Here is a 22,244-nt window from a genome sequence, read left to right on the forward strand (position 1 = left end):
TGGTCAACAAAATGAATGAAGAGAATGATCTGGTTGGAAGCGAGTGGAACTGTAGCTTTGACTCAATTCTCATCCTTTCTGTCTTTTATCTAAATGGCTTATCTTGGCATAGTTCAAGCTACTCTGTGAACAAAGAAGGATGGCACTTTCACTGCAGCCACCACTGTCCCCTGGTTTTAGCCTGGTGGTAGAGAGCAATTAGAGATCCAGGTTCTCATCTCAGCTCTGCTGGTGGGCACCTGTATGATTCCGATCTTTAAATAGAACCTCCCTTACTCTCTATTTGCCTGAGGATGTTGTCCCCAATGCAAGGTCATGGCAAGGATTGAGCAGTACCATGTATATAAAGGAGCTAGCAAAGTGTTTGCTACATATTGGTACCCAATCAATGTTGGTTTCATTTCCTCATTCCCTTTCCCTTATTCTCACACCCCTCTCTTTTACCTTCCCCCATAATTCCTTTCAAGTCTTGTTAGTTTGTTTAAACTCAAAAACAAAGGGGGGACTTCCCTGGTGGTGCCGTGGTTAAGAATCCGCCTGCCAATGCAGAGGACACGGGTTCAAGCCCTAGTCTGGGAAGATCCCACATGCCATGGAGCAACTAAGCCCATGCACCACAACTGCTGAGCCGGTGCTCTACAGTCCAGGAGCCACAACTACTAAGCCCGCATGCCACAACTACTGAAGCCCATGTGCCTAGAGCCCATGCTCTGCAACAAGAGAAGCCACCACGATGAGAAGCCTGTGCGCCGCAACAAAGAATAGCTCCCGTTCGCTGCAACTAGAGAAAGCCCGTGCACAGCAACAAAGATCCAACACAGCCAAAAATAAATGAATGAATGAATGAATTATTTTAAAAAAGGGGATGAATGCTAGATGATCATCAAAACAGCCCTCAGTATGAAATATCTATGCCCTTGACATTTGGTTATTACCTAGGATTTGTAATTGACAGCAAGCTACACGAACCAAAATAATATTTCATAACACCAACATCAGAGCATGAGAAGGAGAAAAGGGAAGTTAAAGAATAAGCAATGACAGAACAAATGATAAAGTGTGCAAAGCAACCTATAAACAGTCATAGCTGAATGGAGTTTTTAAAAAAATAGTCTCATAGAGTCACCCTTGTCTATAGTTTCCTGGACTTCAATTAATTCATATAAATTTAAAACACATTTTTAGCACAGGTGGTACATTGCTTTGCTCAGTGGAATGCAAAAGGATCTGAAATATACACAGTAGACCCTTGGTATCCGTGGGGAGATTGGTTCCAGGACACCCAGTGACACCAAAACCCTCAGATGCTCAAGTCCCTTATATAAAATGGTGTAGTATTCACATGTAACCTACATACATCCTCATGTATACTTTAAATCATCTCTAGATTACTTACAATACCTAATACAATGTAATGCTATGTAAATAGCTGCCAGAGTGGCAAATTCAAATTTTACTTTTTGAAACTTTCTGGAATGTTTTTTTCTGAATATTTTTGATCCATGGTTGGTCGAATCTTCCAGTGTGGAACCTGCAGACACAGAGAGCTGATTGTATAACAGCTGTTCATCGGTGCTCTTAAGAGAGTATTTTCGGTAGGTGGGCAATAGAGGAGATGGAATGGCATTTTTAGATACTTTCTTGTTTCTTTAAGCCAGTCTCAGACAACACAGTCAATATCCAGTTAAAACAAACACCTCACACTGTAGTTCCTCAAGTGGACACTGCTCTAGTCAACTGTTTCTTGATATGTTCCTGATTACCTTTGAATTTTGAATGTATGTCACTTCCTAAGATCCCAGACTTGCTCTTGGATTTGATAATGGCTATTATTCTTTGATTAGCCTCACTCCTCTCTGCATCTCATCCTCAGACCACATTGACTGTAGCAATTCCAGATAGTACCCCAGCCCCATCCTACCACCCAGGCAATGGCACCCGCCAGGGCAATTTGCAATCAGATAAGGGTTGTAGAATTATTTTTTTTAGTGGCTAAGTGTCAGCCTATCAAGGAGATACGAAAGCCTTCTTCTTTATGACCAACCAACACTGCAAAGTAACTATCATGGCAAAACTCATTTAAAAAGGAATTTAAATTCATACAAGTTAGAGAAATGAACATCCTTATCACATCTGAGTGCTAGGAGTTGTAATGAAGGATCACTTAATGGGTAAATGACTTGATACAGAAACACATTTTTAAGGCAGTTTGAAATCCTTTCTCTCTTTCCCCTCCCTGATTCATGTTACCTTCTGAAGTGCTATGTTCCGTATGCTAAGGGGAGGTGTTTATGTAACAGATGATCCTTTCTTCTGCAGATTCCAACAAAGTAGGCCCAATGGGAAAAAAAATCAAAGTTTGAGAGAAGCAACAGCTAAAACGCCACCCTGAGATGTCCTCCCTGCCCTCCAACAATCCCCACTCAAGCTCTAAGCATTAGCCTAAATTCCAAAGAATGATATTGTAATCTCAGCACTCTGTTAGTCAAATTACACTAAACTATGTCTCTTTGCTTTTGCTCTCCATTTATAGACCTACAATATGACAAAGACTTTGCCTCGAGCTATCCTCTGGCCTTCATGTGCAAATGGCCATGTTCCAAATTCTTCCCCTTCACGAAGTCTTCCTAACTCCCTTCCCAGCAGAGCGGATTTCTATTTCTTTGAGATCTCTAACATGATAGATCTTTTTGAGCTCAGTCTGCCTTGTATTTGGTTACTATGTCTGTCTACACTGTCAGTGTGTCTAAAGGTAAACTGAGGGTCCCTGGGACCTAATTTCATGATCCTTACGCTCCTCCCAGAGCCTACTCCACGGCTTTGTAACCTAGTACTTAGTAAATGCGTATTTAACTGAGTTGAAAATATCAAAAAGAGAGGAACTTCTCACATGGCTTCTTCCTGTTTCATATTTACGTTAGAGAAGTGAGTGACCCAAGCCAATGTAAATACACAACGTGCCAAGGGAAAGTAGAGAGTTCAGACAAGCAATCACATATCTGAGATTTTTAAGGCAGAATTCAATGACCTCTATTAGACAAGGCCTGCTAAAGGAACAAAAAGAACTCAACTGCCTTCCTAATGTGTTGTCTCCCTAGATCTTGTTTTTTCTTAATTGTGTTGTATATAAGCCTCTCTCTAGCTGCTATCTTTCAGCCAGAAACCTCAACTAATAGGAACAGAATCTTTTCTCAACACTTAATAAATGCAGAATACTCCTATATTGTATGGCAAGCGGGGACCTTAACCAGGCTAGTGGTATTCCCTGGATATGTGAATCCCAATAGACGTGGGAACACATTGATTTCTTTCCCAGTAAGATACTTAGTTCACTTTTGGCTACGCCTGTTAATCTGATGGAGCAGGATCTTGCTATTCAAAGTGTTGCAGAGCAGCAGTTATCAGCATCAGAAGGAAGATTTTTGGAAATACAGACTTTCAGACCTCACGCCAGACCTAATGAATCAGAATTTGCCTTTGAACAATATCCTCAAACAACTCAAATGTACATAACATTTTAAGAAGCATGAGCCTTGGATATTCCAGCAGCAATATTTCATTTGCATCCTGGTAGTCTCTTTGTTCTAAGCCGTGGTTTTATTGGAAAAGTAAAGTATTTGCTTCTCACACCCTCTCCTTCTCAACCCTTCACTGTGTTCTATTTATCCATCCATTTGCTTTAATATGCAGTATAAACAGAAAAAAAAGAGTTCTGTGATGCTTTGTTGTACACATTTCTTTCATATACATTATCTCATTTGATCCTTATAATACCCCTGTAAACACTACTGTATATAACTTGTCAAATGTCATCTAGGTAATAAATGCCTGTAAATCTACATGCCCAATGGTGTAAAGATGCTTCTCCCTATAACTAACAAACTCTTCATATCTCAGAATTCTCTGCATTATAAGCAGTACTTTAAAAATAAAGTTCACATATTTCACAGAGGAGAATGGCTATTTAATGTACCTGACAGATGGAATTTGAAAACACTAGAAAGACGCATCATGACTTTAGGGGAAACAAACGGATATTACATTTCATGCTCCTCCTAAATACTCACCCCCCTAACCCTAACCCTAACCCCCAAATTCCGTGGAGACAATGACTTGAAACCCCAGGTCTATCTTACTCTTGAGTCTTTTGCCCTTGCTGCTTCCATAACCCAGCTTATTTCATACAGAGACACAAAACACGCACCCTCCTGATGAAAGCTTTTATAGCTGCCATTACATAATGGATTTGCTGTCAGTTTGTCTAAAATGTGTCCGCTGAAAAAATGAGCATAAAAAAGAAAAGCCAATCCTTGTTTACAAACAAAAGAGTTTTCAACGAACTAAAACCCAACTTGGGCGTTGTTATCCTGTATGGCATGACCTCTTCAGCATCCTTATTCATGTGACCTGAAGTTTTCAGCAATGAGTAAAAAACAATGTAAGGCAATAATAATAATAAAACATAGTACAGTTTTATGAAGCAGTCGTTTGTAGTGTTAGGATGCAACAGAGTAAATTATCAGTCATATTCAAAAGCAGGGTGCATTTTCAAAATGTTTAATCCAAATCTATGCCCTATACTGAGGGAAATATCTGTACACAATGCAAAATATGACCTAGAACTTTAGCCTTCATCAGAACGTTTGAACACTGTCATTTAGACACCAAAAGGCATCATTTTTGCATCTTGATTATTGCAAAGTGGAAATCACACTGGTAGTTAAGAGTCTCGAATTAAAAATCACAGAAGTAAAATATTAGAATAAGAAGGAATTTTGGAGAGACCATGTAGACCTATCCCTTACTTCCATTTTATAGACTTGCAAAGAGAAGCCCAAAGAGGCCATGCAACTTACCACAAGTTCCACTGTTGTCTGCCACTGACTAGCTGAGTAACTCTGGGTAAGTCCCCTCTCTCTCAGCCTCAGTTTGGTGATCTGCAAAATGAGGTGATTGGACTCGGTGATGTAAGATCCCATACAGCCTGAAAATGCCATTATCCCGCAAGACAAGGAGCCATAGCCTAGAACATTCCCCCCTGCCAAAAGCAACACACAGGAAGATGAAAAGATATTGAAGTGGCACTTGGCCCTACTGGTGTTCCAGCTTATTGATACTGTATCTCAGCTGGAGACTTCAGAACCTCAGAGGTTGCCGTGCCTACCACAGGCAGTCAGATCAGGAGAGAATGGCTGTTGGCATATTCTTTGCCTGAGAAGTGCTGCAGCTGAAAATCAGTCCAGAGTGATGGTAAATCCTCCCCTCCCCCTTTCGAGGATCTGGTGACTCCCTCTGTCTGGGCTTTGCCTCAGGGATTTCTCCTCAAGGTTCCCTGGAGCCCTGGGAATCCAGCCCTTGACCTAACCCCAAAGATGCATTTCCTCCTGGAAGGCTCCCCACCTGGACAAGTCATTCAAAATCAACCTTAAAAGGGAATTTAGGCTCCAGAGAGCTGCACATTTTAGCATCTTTTAATCAGGTGTCTGTCCTTGTCTAGTCTGTAGTGAAACCGTTTTATTTTATTACAATTTTATTATGTTAATAAACAAAGAGTTGGTATGCTTAGTGAAAAAGGCAAATTCAGCCTTCGAATGGAGGACCTGTCATGATCACTGGTCAGACTTTAACTACATTCACTTATGCGTCTATTCCTCATTCTTATATAGCGAAGTATCATTGAAATAGCTTCTATTTATTTTTTACAATGAGTTTCCATCTTTCCTTTTTCTTTTTATTATTACTATTTTCTAATGTGCAATCAGAAAGTCAGGCAATGGTTTAGGTTTTTTAAAGGACATTTAAATATAACAACTTAACAAGGCAGAAACCAGATATTATGTATGCAAAAGTGGGCACTGACAATGACCCTATCAATGAAGTCAATCACTAAACCAAAGTTTAATTGATTGGGCTCAATTTAATGATGTACACCAGTGAACCTGAAGCATTGTGTCCTATTAGCAGTAACACATTTCAGGAAAGCTAGTATCGACGTCTAAATAATTGTAGACAAAATGTGGTCAACCAAGAGAAGAAGAATTCCATAAATGAAGTCTAATCCAATAAATATCTAGCACTATTATTATCATCTGTTACTTACAGAGTGCTTATTATGTGTTGGTCACTCTCCTAAACACTTTACATGATTGCACAGTTTTATAAATTTATTTATTTATTTATTTATTTATTTTTATTTTTGGCTGCGTTGGGTCTCCGTTGCTTTGCGCGGGCTCTCGCTAGTTGCAGCGAGCAGGGGCTACTCTTCATTGTGGTGTACGGGCTTCTCATTGCGGTGGCTTCTCTTGTTACGGAGCGCGGGCTGTAGGCACATGAGCTTCAGTAGTTGTGGTGCGTGGGCTCAGTAGTTGTGGCGCACGGGCTTAGTTGCTCCACAGCGTGTGGAATCTTCCCGGACCAGGGCTCAAACCCGTGTCCCCTGAATTGTCAGGCAGATTCTTAACCATTGTGCCACCAGGGAAGTCCCCGATTGCACAGTTTTAATCTCACAGAAACACTGGGATGTTAACCCTATCGGAAGACTTGGTGACAGGAAAGAGTCAAATAATGGCCTCGAAGAAGGGTTATCTTGTTGAAAACATGATCACAAAATTTTAATCGGCCTTATTAGGCAAAACCAAGAATGAAAGGTACAGGGAAACCTAGTTTGGCTCAAGTACCATCTGTAGGAACTGAACAGCAGATATTCTGTGCCTACAGGGAGACTCTTTATTGGTAAAGTACTCAGCATCGGGGTTCTGTGACCAGCTCTCAGAGGTGCTATAGTAAGGGATTCTGGCAATGCATGAAAGTATTGGAGGAGCTCTAAGGACCTGCCAGCCCTGGAATTCTGGATAAAAATAATATTGTGAACATTGAGGGCATAGCTATACAAATAAACAAATGAATCAATACATGGATGAACAATCTTAGAAGTTTATACTTGTATGTGTCTCGGTTAAAGTAGTCATTCTACCTTGTGTGAATTCTCTGCACAGCCTTTCATCTTCATTTCTTTTAGATTAGAAGTTCATTGAATCTTGACTCACCACATACTAAATATTAACCTTGGGAAAAGTGCTCATTTTCCTCTTCTATAATAATGGAACCTCTCCTACAGGGTTGTCATAAGGAATATATTAGATTGCATATGTAAAGGATTTAGCCCAGTGCCTGGCACTAGTAAGCAACAAATAAAATTAAATAGAGCTTTTAATTAGTATTAATATTACCACTATTATTTACCACCTTTATTATTGTGATTATTACTAAGCCACAGATGAACATCTCAGGCTCAGTATCTTTGATTTTAGAGTTTAATAAACACCAACCAATAGCCATCTTTACATTCCAATAGATCAATCAAAACGGCAAAATTTTATCTTCCAACCTGCCAATCTAAATTGAGGAGAGAGAAACAAGCCCATACTACCCAAGAGCTTATCAAAGAAGCAATTCAATAAAATGTTTCAGCATGCTGCTCTCTTAAATAAAAAGAGAATACGGAGTAAGGAAAAGAGAAAAAATAAAATATTTTATTCCAGTCTCTTAAAAGTGATTATTCTTTGAAGCTTGTTTTATGGATAACAGATGAACATACATTTCTATCTATAGTGAAAGAACTGTTATACACCTTTACAATTAATTACTGTCTCCAACATTCCTATAATATTAATGTCAAATTCATTTGAATGTGGCTTCTGGAATAGGACTGCCTGTTCACTTCCTTTGTTACTGTAATAACAACTGGATGGACTTTTAAATTGTATAGGTTCAAACTGATTTAAAAAGGAAAATTTCCACACTGTGATTTACACCAATATTTTTCAAACAATTTTAGCACGGAGCGCTTCTTTTTAAAGAATATCTTAGTTCCAGTATAATACCTATCATTGGCTAAGGAAATACTTCATTCTTCGAGGAAGTACTGCAGTACATTCCTAAAGTCTGAAAAGTAGGTAGAAAACCATCCTTCAATCCAAACACCTTATGTTATTGATGAGAAAAATGAATCCCCGAAAGGGAAAGTGATTTGACATTGTCTCACAGCTACTTGATGGCAAAAGTTAGAATTCAGGATTCACTCATTCATTCAGCTCATGTTTATTGAAAGCCTTCCCTGTACTCATTCTGTACTAGGCTTCCTATATATATCACACTTATTATTTTTTAAAGTCATTCAATTTTCATTTGACAACTATTCACTTCATATATCTACTAAGTGCAGACACTGTGTTTGGTACAGTGTGCTGAAGTAAGTATAAGGAAGAGTTGCTATCTGCCAGGAGCATTTTAAACACTAGTTGGGAGTGTACATAAATACAATAGTTGGTAGAATGTAGCTAATATCATAAGAAAGAAAGAAAATTTGACAGGAGTTAATGTAATAATTTCCTAGCTATATATATATATATCCCTCTGTCTATTAACCAATCATCAAATCTGTATTCATCATGTAGCAAAGAACTGGTACTGGAAATGTGAGTAGAAAAATTCAAGAGCAGCTAGAAGTTTACAGTCTGTTAAGTAGCTGAGATACACAAATAAAAAATTCATTTAACAAAGTCAGAACAATAACTAAGTGTTAAATATAATGCAGCTGATTCTATATTAGAGAGATTCTTAAAAGAGAAAAGCTCAGTGTGGATCGACTTTAGGAATCTGAGAGGTCTTCAAGGAAGAGGTAGAATTTGACCTTAAAGTACTTATTATTACCATTTATATTGCATTAGAGACATTTATGTATTCCATTGCACCTGGATTTCTTAATACATGCTCATTGGAATAAATACATAATCATACTTTTTCCAATTAATAGCTCATGAACAACTAGCACAAAATGGCATTATAATATCAACAGACCCCTGAAGAGACCTGTTGAGCAGTTCATTCCTCAGCTACTTCGCTTGTGACTTCTGTTGTGACAATTCCGATTTTTTTCAACTATTAACCCAGAAAGCATTTCAGAATTGACCAGATCTTCATCAACCTTGGCACATCTTGAGACCACCTAAAAAGTGTACTCAATTTTGTCTCTTCCATGGTTTCCTTACCAATTCTCACCCAAGTCAAATGTCCATCTCCCTCCTCTGAACAATGTAAAGGTCCGTACTTTTCACTTGAAAAATATTTTAGTTTTTTAAACCAATTATTTACATATGTTACTATATTGTTTATGAATAATTACCTTTTTTTCTCATCTATATCAGAAGCCCAAGACAATAAGAAGCATAACATATACCTAAGTACAGAGTTTTACCAAAAAGGCACTTAATAAATAATCAATGTTGTAATTTGATTGCAGTGGAAAGGCCCACACGTGTGACAGACACACTAGTCAATGAGTAGTTGTTCACAGCCTACAACTTGCTATTTCTGATGCTTTATTCATTTAATCCCTCGCTCCTAGGATGCAAAAAAGACGAAAAAAGGAAACAAAAATAAAGAAAATCACAACACCTAACACTAAGTAGTAGGATACCCATATTCTACTCTCAAATATGCCACTAATTAGCTGTGCCATGTTAAATCAGGGTGTCAATCTACTCAGGAACATTAAAATATAAAAATTATATTTATTTTGTTTTGACTGTGAAATAGAAACATAGGGATGGAATGTATCAGCAGAGTATTCTTTACCGTAGTTGCTCTAAAATTTTTAGTTTTTATACCATACCTCCCAGTAAGAAATCCATATACAGTGCAACACCTCTCTCTTTCTCATATCACTATCTCTATCTCTTTATCTTTCTCTCTACAACTCTCAAAACTGAAAGTAAAGTTTCACCAATCAAACCTTATAACGTGATGCACTCTAAGTTTTCCATTCTGTCCTATTCTATTTCTAGTCTACTCCATCCTATCCTATTCTATCCTACTTTATTCCATTCCATTTCAATCTATTTTACTTTAGAAATTGCAGATTTGTTGAACAATTAAATGTATTTCATCACCCTCTCTGGATGCATGAATTCAATCACATTCTTAATCTATTCTAAGGATTATTTCCTTCATTTGTAGAATGTGAATAATAATGTTCTTTATCTCCATTACTATTTGTTTTATGTATTTGGGTGCTCCTATATTGGGTGCATATATGTTGATGGATAAACAACAAGGTCCTACTGTATAGCACAGGGAATTATATTCAATATCATGTGATAAACCATAATGGAAAAGAATATATATGTATAACTGAATCACTTTGCTGAACAGCAGAAATTAACACAACATTGTAAATCAACTATACTTCAATAAAATTTAAAAAATTCTCTTTTTAGCACTAAATAAAATACTGCTGTTAGCCCTGTGTTTGGGGCTTAGTATTCAATACTGATGTATTATACGTGACACAAATTATTAAGTTCGGAAATTCCAAACTTTTTAATCAATTGCTAGGGAAAAAGGAAAAAAAAATGAATAGGATTGCTCCATACTTTTTCCAGACATTGAATACTCAATATTACTTTGTTTTTGGTTAACTCTGTAGACTTTTGATTTAGTACTTAATCTCCATGGTGATTAAGGGATGTGGAAAATGATTACATTGGCATTTCATTTAGATGCTTCTGTGAGGTGACATATGTGACAGATTCATTCTTCTAACTTAACTGTGGTGAAAGTCATCTCATCTCCTATTAGTAGGAAAAATATGAACAGAAGCATGTGGTTTCCCTCACCACTAATATTTGTACCAGTGGGAAAGATATTAGCTAAAAGAAACTGAAATCTATCTTCTGATATTTTAATAATCCTAGTTTGAACCCTCAAAACACTGTTTACATAAGAGGTTATAGGTAGAAGTACCATATTTTGATTTCTACCTTTTTAGATTATAGAAGCTGCTCATTCTTTAATGATAAAACTCACTATTCAATGAATTTTTAACTAAAATATAAACATTAGAAGTAAAAGGTATGTATGTGACATATATATATCTTCCAGTATTTATGCTCACAAGAAGCAGAAAATAATTTGTTTACCATTCCTGCCATGACTTATCAGGAATCTAAGCAAAGAGGAATAATACCACCTGCTCAGCAGGAGATAAAGTGATACCATTTCCCCAGGAGGACTTTATGGTTGTCTTTTAATCACTCAAGAGACTTTTCTTTAATCTAAACTAAACTTGCTTGCTTTCAACCTCACACTCCCACCACCCAATCCTACCTATAATCCCTTCCCTTTTTTTTTTTTTTACTAATTTAAATACGGACCTTTTAAAATCACCACGTGTGCCATCAGCATCAACATTTCAGAAATATCTTCAGCGTAACAACTGCGTGCACCACACTCGTTTCATTTTGTTAATTGAACGTTTCTTGAACAACCTCATTATCTGCCCACAGCACTCAGCATTTTCCTATTATAAAGCTATCCTTTGCAATGTCTTCTCTGCCAACCAGGAAGGCTAGAATCTTGCTTAAGATCCCCATGTTTTCACACCAAAATGGGGAAAGTGAAAATAACTAATATTGAGTGCCTACTACAAATCAGGCTGTAAATGGTATAGGATTTAATCTTCAAAACAATCTTATGATATAGATATCATTATATGCATTTGAAGAAGAAGATGGAAGCAAAACGGGATTTTATTACTTATCAAATATCACACAAGGGGTAAGTTCTTGAGGGGAGACTCTCAGAGCCCACACTCTGGGCTACTGCATAGTACCATAAGGATTAAGGAAACCCTGAATTACTCTCTGGTCTTTTCTGTCAGAGAGCCTTTTGAAGGTCTTAATATTCTGGGTTTTCCAGACATGGGAATCACTTTATCTCATGGGAATCACTGTAAAGCTCTTGTCCCAAGTTCAAGTTCCAGAAAGTTTTGGAAGACAGGAAGAGTTAGCGGTCAGTCTGTAAACACACTGACTGCACTGAAAACTGAAGGCAGAAAAGCTTTCTCCTGCTAGTAGAAAATGATTTTATATCTTCTCTTAAGAGGTTCTTCATATGCAGCTTAAAATCCACATTTGAAACAAACAAACAAAAAAACCCTCCCACGTGGAGTTATGTCATTACCCTGATTTGTACATAACCATGAATCAAAGTCTGCCTCAGTGGTAACCGCATGCAGTCAAAGCCTTGTGGGTGATTAGTTTTCTGTTTTGCTCACCTTTGCCCCACTACCCAGAATGCTCTCTGCTTTCCATCCTCCACTAGGGAAACCATTCTTCATTGTTCTGGGCCAAGCCCCAATGTCGCTTCCTCCACAAAGCTTTTTTTCAACACCTCCCCACCCCCAGTTCTCCTTCCTTTGAGTTCCCCGAGCACTTCATTCAAGTCTCTAAAATAGCATTTATCGCAGTCCCTTATTTATTTCTCTGCCCTAAAGACAAGGTTTTGTACCCTCAGCACTACTGCCTTTGGGTGCTATATAATTTTTTTTATAGGGTTGCCCTGGGAATTCTAGGATGTTTAGCAGCATCCTAGGACTGTACCCACTGAATATCAGTAGCATCTCCCTTTCAATTGTGATAACCAAATTTTTCTCTAGATATTGTCAAATGTCCCCTGAGTGATAGCTAGTATCACCCCCAGTTAACAACCACTTCTTTAGCTCATGAGGACCACATGAACAGTTACTGTGCTTTTTTTTTAATCCTTATATACCCAGGAGTATCAGGCCTATAGCAAACAGTTATTTAAAATATGTTGGTTGGAATCAAATTAGTCTCATTTCCCAATAACTACATACTGTATTATAAAATGCACTGAATTCACACTTCATTCAAAAGTGAAACAAAAGTGACTGCTAAATTACACTCTGGATTCAAAGAAAGAGAGATCAAAAGTCATTAGATGTCAAAGTGAAAAAAAAAACTTTTCTCTATATATTTAAGAAATCAAAAAAGTATGCATATACATATATATAACAATTAAATATATTTAATATATTGTATATATGTGTACACACACACACACACACACACACACACACACACACTTAATGACCTTTCCTGGAAAACTGCATTCAGAAAACTAGATAAAAGTAATCTGATATCTCTAAATACATCATGTCTAAACTGCTTTGTTCGCTAAAATATGCAGTGAATCTCTAGCTTTTTTTTCCTCAAAGACCCATTCATGAAAAAATGATGATTATTTTGAAATCTCCAAATCAGAGGGACTTGATTAAATAAAACAGCACAGACAGTATGATATTACCTTTCTTCGTGACAAGATATTCATTTTTTCCCAATTTAGTGCAGAACAATTTAAAGTCATCTGACTTTGCTTATTTCTGTAGATTACTTAGCCATTTATTTGGACTGCAAAACAGAACCACTGTGATCTTAACAGCAAGTTGTGATGATGAAAGACTTTTTCTCACCTTAGAAGTGAACTGGCTCTGCATATCTTCATTTATTTCTCGAGCTGAGGTTTTAATTATAAAGTTCTAAAAGTGACATAGATTTGTCTTTTCAGGTTTAGGTAGTTTCAAATCTACCAAAATCAGATACTCTCATTGGGATACGGCAAGCAGTAGTGGTGCATTTGGCAATTCGGGAATCTTTGTAGGAAAGAAATACAAACACAAGACAAGCCCCTCCTGAGTAGCTGGAAAGGAGGTCACTCAGAACCAATAAGCATGATCTCCTACAAACTGCAGAATACCATCATTGCAGTGGCCACATTTTATTGGTTGTCTCTTTTTGGTTTTAGGTACATTCATTATACTTTTCATTATAATACTAGGAGACAGCGACTATTCTTGCTCCTATAAGAGGAAGTAATTAAATACCAGGACAACTAAAAGATTGCATGATGTCATTTAACTACTCAGTGGGTGAAGCAAAATCCACCCCGTGATTCTTCTCTGATACAAACAGCAAGCACCTCAGACTACACAGAAGTCCCTTTTGCAACCAATCCTCCTCCAAACATCAGCCATATTCATATTCAAACTTAACAACCAGAGGCATTTTCAAACCTTCTCACTCCCTCACCCCCTGCACTGCCCTCAGCCCCGTGTCCCCAAAGGCCTGCAGCAAGGAAGGTAAAAGTAACTGAATTGCAAGGGAATGTGCATGTGTATAAGAGTTCAGTTCGGAGGTTAAGGGGCCTGTATACATGAGATAAGAAACAAATGTACAGAACTTTCACCTCCTCATTTTATACCAACTGGTCTCCTTTTCTCTGATTTCGGTTTAAAGAAGTTCCTGGGATCCACTAAGTTACTTTAACTTAAAAGAGCTTATGTAATGCCTTACACAGATTTCTGTTCTTAGCATGCTTTGACAAACAAGTCATTTTCTGATTCTCACTGCAGTATCTTGCACTGTGACACAGCAAAGATCATATGCTCATCTGGACCCCTATTTTATAGATGCATCTTGGAAGGCCCCCTGTGGTGTTCAGTGTTAGGAGGCTTATTTGGCATCTGGTTCTAACCAGCTTCTAACCAGTTACATGAACTTAGCTTCTATGAGCTTCAATGAATCATTTATACTTATGTTCAACCTATTATCTCTCTATATCTGTTTGTATCTCTGTATCTCTGTGTCTGTCTATCATCTATCTATCTATCTATCATCTATATCTATTTCATGGAAGCAGAAGGCTCAAATGAAATGCTATAGGTGAAAGCATCGTGTAAACCACAAAACATTATTCACATGTAGCAACCAAGCGTATATGTACATACATATACATACGCGCACACACACACACACACACACACACACACACAGTGCCCCAAGGAACAGACAGCTTGCAAGACAAATAGATCTTACCACACACTTTGAGGTTCCAAGTCAGCACAGGCAGACTCCATCGTATCCTGATAGGGGTGTAAAAAGGTCAAGCATTGATTTAAGTTTCCAAGAGGAGACAAAAAATAAAAAGCTCTTTCTAAAAATTTTTACTCCATTTTGCTTTCATTCAGGGTTTCTTTGTGAGGCAGAGATGCTTTGAAACCTACAGGATGGCAAAGATAAAATGGCCCGGCTTCAAAACGTGTGCCTAGGATTGATTTTACTTGTCCTTATGACCCTTAATACACAAAATGGAAAGCTCCTATATTGTTGCAGTAGAGAACATATGACAAATGAAAGTAAAGCAATCAAAAGCTTTGTGTAATCCATATATGAAAATATATGGCATGTTTTATGCTTATTCACATAAACAATGTTTTATTGAAACACTTTTATATAGACATACCACTGCGCAAAACATCAATAACTTTCTTTTTGAGAAATAGAGATTCTAGACTCATCTTCCCAGACCTTAACTGCCTCTCTGCTACTAAATGAAGTGTTTACATAAACACGTTAATGATGTCTGGGTAAAATTTTAGAGATGACAGTGACCCTGGAGAGAAAAGAATTTTGGATCAGAAGAAATTTCACCTAATCCTCAAGTGTAAAAAATGCTACCTGGCATTTATACAAATAGAAACAAATCCTAAATATCTTTATTATGGTTGCAGAGGCATTCCATGCTGAATTCCAAAGTTATCATTCACATAGATTCTCAATCTATACTTTTATGTTCAAATATTTAAGGCTACTTCTGGAATAAGAACTCCTGTGGTTTGTTTGTTTACTTGGTGTTTTTGACTAAATACCAAGCAAAGAAGCAGGTTGGCATATAGAGCTGGTGTAGAATCAGATACATCTTGTTTCGAATCCCAGATACGATACTTTCTAGCTGACAGACCTAAGACTTATTACCTAATCTCTGTAAATTGCAGTTATCTATAAAATAAGAATAACAATAACTATCTCAAAATATACTCATGATGTGCCGCGGAGCAACTAGGCCCGTGAGCCACAACTACTGAGCCTGCGCGTCTGGAGCCTGTGCTCCGCAACAAGAGAGGCCATGACAGTGAGAGGCCCGCACACCGCAATGAAGAGTGGCCCCCACTTGCCGCAACTAGAGAAAGTCCTCGCACAGAAACGAAGACCCAACACAGCCAAAAATAAAAATAAATAAATAAATTAATTAATTAAAAAAAATATATATATATATATATACTCATGATGCATAAATAAGATTACCAAAGTAAATTACTTCGTCTGTTATCATGTTCTCACTTCTCTTCAAAGGATCAGGGTGAACACGGTTTGTCCTAAGTAAGGAAGGTGATGGAAATAAACTGATTTATGGATCATTAAACTTAACCTTGAAGATGCACTATAGCCCAGCAGTTACCCATTACCTTGGGTTCAAATCCTGGTTTTGATATAAAACAGCTGAGGGACTGTGTGTGTGAGTCATTTAACCCCTCTCTGCCTGAGATTTCCTGACTGTAAACTGAGAAATGTGCTCCTAGGTTCTCTGGCAGAAGGCAGGAAGTCATTTTCTCTAAACCATTGCTTTAGCTTCAGCCACAGTTGTTCATTCACTTTTAGAAGGAGGAATTCATTTATGTCCCCGGGAGACAGATATATCAAGCCATCAGGTGTTTCTGCCAATCACCTCCTGCCAAAGCCCTGATGTTTTATTTCATTAGTGCAGGCACTTTCCATTAATTTGGATACTGTTTAAGAGTGTTAGTTCCAAAGGACATTGTTTCTTGGCTCTTCTATTTTGAAGGGCTATTTAATACATTACTGCAATGAATTGACCCCTTGCCAAGAAAGAAGCAGTGGCCACCCAATTCTAATCAGCTTCTGACAATGTGGTTCTAATGCTTGGCCCAAAGATATGTTTATTGTGCTCTACCTGGAACTGACAGAAACAAATCAGATTTCTATTGGCTGAGCAGTGAAGATTAAACAAAACACATTATGCAAGTGTTTCCCTTCCTTCCTTCTCTCCTTCTTTCCTTTCTTCCTTCCTTCCTTCCTTCCCTCCTTTCTTTCATAAAAACAAAAACATAAGAGTATTCTACTATATGCCAAGTGTAATAGATACGGTTGGCGCCTGAAATAATGTATCCTTATCCCCATTCTTTCTACTTCCTAAGTAAACCTCAGTTTTATTCAGGTATTTACCCTCCTCCATGCAGCTCTCCACAAAGCCTCAAAGAGTGGATCCTGACTCATCTGAGACAATCCTGGTTGCCTCATTTCCTTTGCTAGTGGGGTATAGGATTCTAGCCAGTGAAACATTAAGGCAGGCTTAGTGGAGATTTCTGAGAAAGTTTTCCTCAGTCTTAAAAGACTCAAGAAAGAGCTAAACTCTTTGGTCCTGGCCTATATCATGTCTGGATATGATGCCTAGCACTGTTGTAATGTCTTGTGACCACAGGGGGCATTTGACTAAAGACAAAGGTGACAAGCACATAACAGTAGAGCAAAATGATGGAAAGATGTTTGTCCCTGATGCTGCTGTTGAACCAGTAAGATAAACCAGAACCACTCTTCCCCTGAACTTTGTGTTCTATGTGAAAATACATTTCTTTGCTTTTTAAAAGCCAGTAGACATACCTATTGTTAAGTGCTACACCAGGCCATGGGTGAAACATCAACAGAGTATATGATTCTGTAATAGAATTAGCCCTTCAAGAGTCCTGGAATTACAAAGTGAGCTACTCTGTAGAGTTAAATATTACAGCAATGTGCCTGTCTCCTAAAAATAGCAAAATTGAGCATTATTATTCATGTATATCATGCTCATAGTCTCTACATAAATCTGTCATCCCCACAATTATAGTGAGGGGGGTATTTTACAGTGATGCATCCAACTTTCTGGACAGCAAGTTTGGATTTGGACCCAATCAAAATGCTCAGGTACTTGTGTGAACTTGTTTCACAAATAGTTGGAAGTTTTAGAAATAAAAAATCCACCTCAAAAACAATTTCTGTCTAAACTCCTTAATTCTTTCAACTCGTTTTGGTTTCTCCATTTTCTCAATATACATTTCGAGAACGGTAATTATTTGAACTATTCAATTGCAATAATGTCTATAGGTATATTGCACTAATATATATATACATATATATATATATATAATTTAAGATTCCTAGGAGCAATGTCTATATTCTTATTGTATCATTTATAGGCTCTAGCCAAAAGCTACTTACAGAGAAAATGATCAATCATATTTTGTGACCAGTTAAGTTACTGAGAAGATATGGAAAATAACAACAATCTCAGCACCTTTTTCCTTCTACCATGAGTGTTTAAGCATATCTTTTATTAAGCCTACAATTATATTTGATTCTAACCTAAATCTGTTCTGAAAAGGAAGAGTGAAAAATTCCAGATTCTTCAAAATATTCTTTACTTAAAACCCTCCTGTCTATCTGAATGGACTTAAACCAGGGAGGAATAGTTCACTTGCTGCAGTTGAACTTCTCAATGTCAACAAACCAATACACCCAGCAACCAATATATAAGCATAGGGATAACAGAATGATTATTAACCCAGCCCACACGAAGATGACAATGAAGAAAATGATGATAAATAGCTAAACTGTATAAGTTGCTTACCATGTGCCAGGCACTGTTGCATCCATTAACTTCTTTAATCCTCATACTAACTTTCCAAGTTTCATCCTATCGTTATCCCCAGTTTGCAAATGAGGTAACAAAAACACAGAAAGTACAGTGATTTGCCCAAGGTCTCACAGCTTACAAGTTGAGTGTCAAAAACAAATTTAGGGAATCAGGCTGCATCTCAGTCTATACCCTAAAAATATAGTAGATGCAAACTATTACGTATAGAATGGATAAACAAGGTCCTACTGTATAGCACAGGGAATTATATTCAATATCCTGGGATAAACCATAATGGAAAAGAATATAAAAAAGAATACATATATATATATATATATGTATAACTGAGTCACTTTGCTGTATAGCAGAAATTAACACATTATATATCAACTATACTTCAATAAAAAATGTTTTTAAAAAGGAATAAAGCACTAATTCACTAACAAGCAACCACTGACACTCATCTCCTTTCTTCTCTCAACATATTGCTGTTTTAAAAACTAATTCTGCCTCTTGCCAAAAGAAAACCAGAAAAAAATATAAAGTGCACGCATACACAAAATGATCACCAAAATATATAAAGGAAACAATTATTTTAAAAGCATTATATAGTAAATTTAGAAAGAAAAAAAAAAGGAACACTGAATGTTACTGGTAGAAGAGAAGAGCAAATTCAAATTAACTGGGATTTTTCTCTCTCCCATAATAAAGTTCCTCCAAAATATGTAGGTTAGGGTTATGTTTTATCAGAAGGGAAGACCATTTGTTGTGGTTGATATATTTTCCAGTGCTGAGGAGAAGGCATTCTTCAGTGGGGTAGCAAATATAGTCTTTACTGGAAGACGATAGTGACCACTTTCATCTTGCCTAACTGACAAGATTATAAATCTGGGTGATAAAAATGAGTTTTAAAAGTTATGAGATATGGGAAGGGTATGACACAAATAGCCAACTTCAATTAAAAAAGAACGTATCTTTAAAACAGAGACCATCACCGCTTAACACTAGAAACAAAAATTACATGCAGTGATGAAAGCTGAAGAAAGGGCATTTTTTGGCCAGAATTTGAAATCTCCAACATACACTCAAGGAATCAGCCACCCCACTCGCCCACTGGAAAACACACACACATACACACCCACACCCCCCACACATACACACACAAAACCTCTACAATATACTCCACAACTCCCCGAATATAGTAGGATCTTAATAATACTGATGTATTAACTGCACCTAATTACTAAGCTAGTAGCTACAATATTAGTTTCTCAGGCAGAGGGGAAATACAGTAGTGATTAAGAGCACAATTTCTGTGTGAAATTGTCTGGATCTCACACTGCTGTGGCTATGGGACCAGTGATTTTAAACAAATTTTGTGACTGAGTTGCCTGTAAAGATGAAAATAAAACTGGTACGTCATTTTGAGGGTTAAAGAAGTTAATACATCATGACAGAAAATGCTCATTGTCTTCCACATCCATTCTCCCCTGCTTCCTTTTAGTATCTCCAAACAGGGCTGCCCTGTGACCCAACTTCAGGGTCACCATTCACGTTATAGCCTGTAGGGATGGCAATCCCAGGAATCATGCAATATGGCGGACCCATCCCCCAACATCAGCAGTCCCCAACCTTTTTGGCACCGGGGACCAGTTCGTGGAAGACAATTTTTCCACGGACGGGGGTGTGGGGTGTGGTTCAGGCGGTAACGCAAGCGACGGGGAGCGATGGGGAGAGGCAGATGAAGCTTCGCTCGCTTGCCCGCCGCTCACCTCCTGCTGTGCGGCCCGGTTCCTAACAGGCCGCGGACCAGTCCAGGCCCAGGGGTTGGGGACCCCTGCCCTACACTTTAGCAAAATACATGGTTAACCAGCTAGAATCTAGATTTCCCTTCCTCCATTGCAGGGAAGGCTGGTCATGTGACTAAGTCCTGGATGACAGAATGTGAGTACAAATGATGTGTGCTGCTTCAAGATCATGTTTGAAATGAAACTGCTCATCCTACAGTCTGATATGGGGGCTTGGTTTTAGAGAGCCAGCACCACACAGAGGAGGATCAAACCAGACAGCATGGAGAAGGAACCTGGGTCCCGGGAGGATGTTGTGGAGAAGTGCCTCACCACTGCCGAGTCCATCCATCTCTGTGTTGTTAATGTGAGAGATAAATGGAATCTAGATCTTGCTTGATCCATTGTACTTTAGATCTCTCTATTCTAACAGCTGGGTCTATTTCCTATTAAATACCTATGAGTAGAAAACTCAGAACTGTGCTTGGCACGTAGTAAACTCTCATTAAGTGTTAGCTACTATCTCAATACGTGAAAGAGTCAGTATTTGAAAACAGAGAACACTGTGTACCTCCAAAGCCCATATTCTTTCCTTTCCGGGAGAAAACGCTGCCTACAGTGTGTAGAGACTGAAAAGGCAGAGTTATTTGCTACAAGCTCGTCAGTTAGCAACGCTTTAAAATCCCTTACAGCAGGAGAGGGTTTTTTCCTACATTCCCCAATTTTTAATGCTGTTCTCAGTTTGAAATCACGTTTAAAAAATTAAGCTGAGATGAAGTGGGAGAGTGGCATGGACTTATATATACCACCAAATATAAAATAGATAGCTAGTGGGAAGCAGCTGCATAGCACAGGGAGATCAGCTCGGTGCTCAGTGACCACCTAGAGGGGTGGGATAGGGAGGGTGGGAGGGAGATGCAAGAGGGAATGGATATATACAGCTATATGTATACGTATAGCCGATTCACTTTGTTATACAGCAGAACCTAACACAACAATGTAAAGCAATTATACTCTAATAAAGGTGTTAAAAAATAAAATAAAGTATTGCGTTTAAAGTTAAGTTTGGTAAAGAACTTGAAATTCTTTGATACTTGCACTTTTGACTCACTCACCTTAGTCATCCCATAAAGCACAGAGCAGTGAGAAAAATAAGGGCCAAAAAAGAACTACCTGCATATTCTTCAAGCTAAATCTTCTAGCTGTTAGATAAAAGGACTTTCATTCTTTGGACCATAAAAGATTTTTTTTTCTGAGCAGATGAATACACCCAGGCTCTCCTTGAAGAGCCAAGACTGCAACCTGATTTGGACGGGAATTCCTATACCATCATTCTTCCTCTCCTCCCAAGCCCTTACCCTGGGCAGAACTGCCAAGAAGAGGAATTTCGTCTTCAGGATCAATTGTGCTTGCTATTTCAGAACCTGCTGGCATTCCTCATCCAGTCCAGGGGAACAGTTGGGGGGCATTTTCCACACCTTTTTGCAGACCTCCAGCTGCCCCTGTCTGACCACCTCTGAGGAAATGCACAGATTTGAAACATACACAGACCATCCATTTCTACATACATGGAGTGACTAATAGGCTCCTTCAGGGAAACAGAGAAACACATTGTCCAGTATTGCTTAACAACACTGAATTAAATAGATGAAGGTCAGGGTCTCGTGCCACACATTTAAAAGGGCAGTCCAAGTATTTTTTGTTCTGGGAACAACTAAGAAATCTGTTGTTTTGAGGGCAAGAGAGACTTAAATAAAGCTTTCTCTTCTTTCCTCATCCTCCTCCCATCTCTAGCACAATAAATGTTGCTTCCTTCCATTTTTTTCCCATAGCACTTTGTGCAAAATTTTATCAACATCTCTTCCATTGTGCTATAAATATCTGCTCCCATGTCTTTTTCCCTGAGTAGGCTCTGTAGGTCTGTCTTTCATTATCCTCTTGGCATGATTGATCTCATTACTTTGCCCTTTTACTTTGCTTCATGTATTTCATGTTCATGCTTTCCAGTGTCATTTTATTATTGCAGCTGTTGAAGTAATTTCAATATGCTTTGAGAGTATACATAAT

At 38.0% G+C, this 22,244-nt stretch overlaps 1 protein-coding gene across 3 annotated transcripts in view; it reads right to left on the minus strand.

Annotated features, from left to right (window-relative positions):
• LRRC4C (leucine rich repeat containing 4C) overlaps positions 1-22,244 on the minus strand; it is a 188,951-nt gene that overhangs the window by 111,332 nt on the left and 55,375 nt on the right. Inside the window, exons 1-2 of one of the 3 annotated variants that reach the window (XM_061203265.1) lie at positions 14,736-14,777; positions 4,857-4,937 (exon numbers count right to left, since the gene is read on the minus strand). The gene's annotated coding sequence lies outside the window, so the exon portion shown is untranslated. Of the gene's footprint in view, positions 1-4,856; positions 4,938-14,735; positions 14,786-22,244 lie in introns of those variants that run through there. The other 2 variants (XM_061203264.1, XM_061203266.1) reach the window with 2 other exon arrangements.

This window comes from Eubalaena glacialis, chromosome 10 (assembly GCF_028564815.1).
Source record: "Eubalaena glacialis isolate mEubGla1 chromosome 10, mEubGla1.1.hap2.+ XY, whole genome shotgun sequence".
NCBI lineage: Eukaryota > Metazoa > Chordata > Mammalia > Artiodactyla > Balaenidae > Eubalaena > Eubalaena glacialis.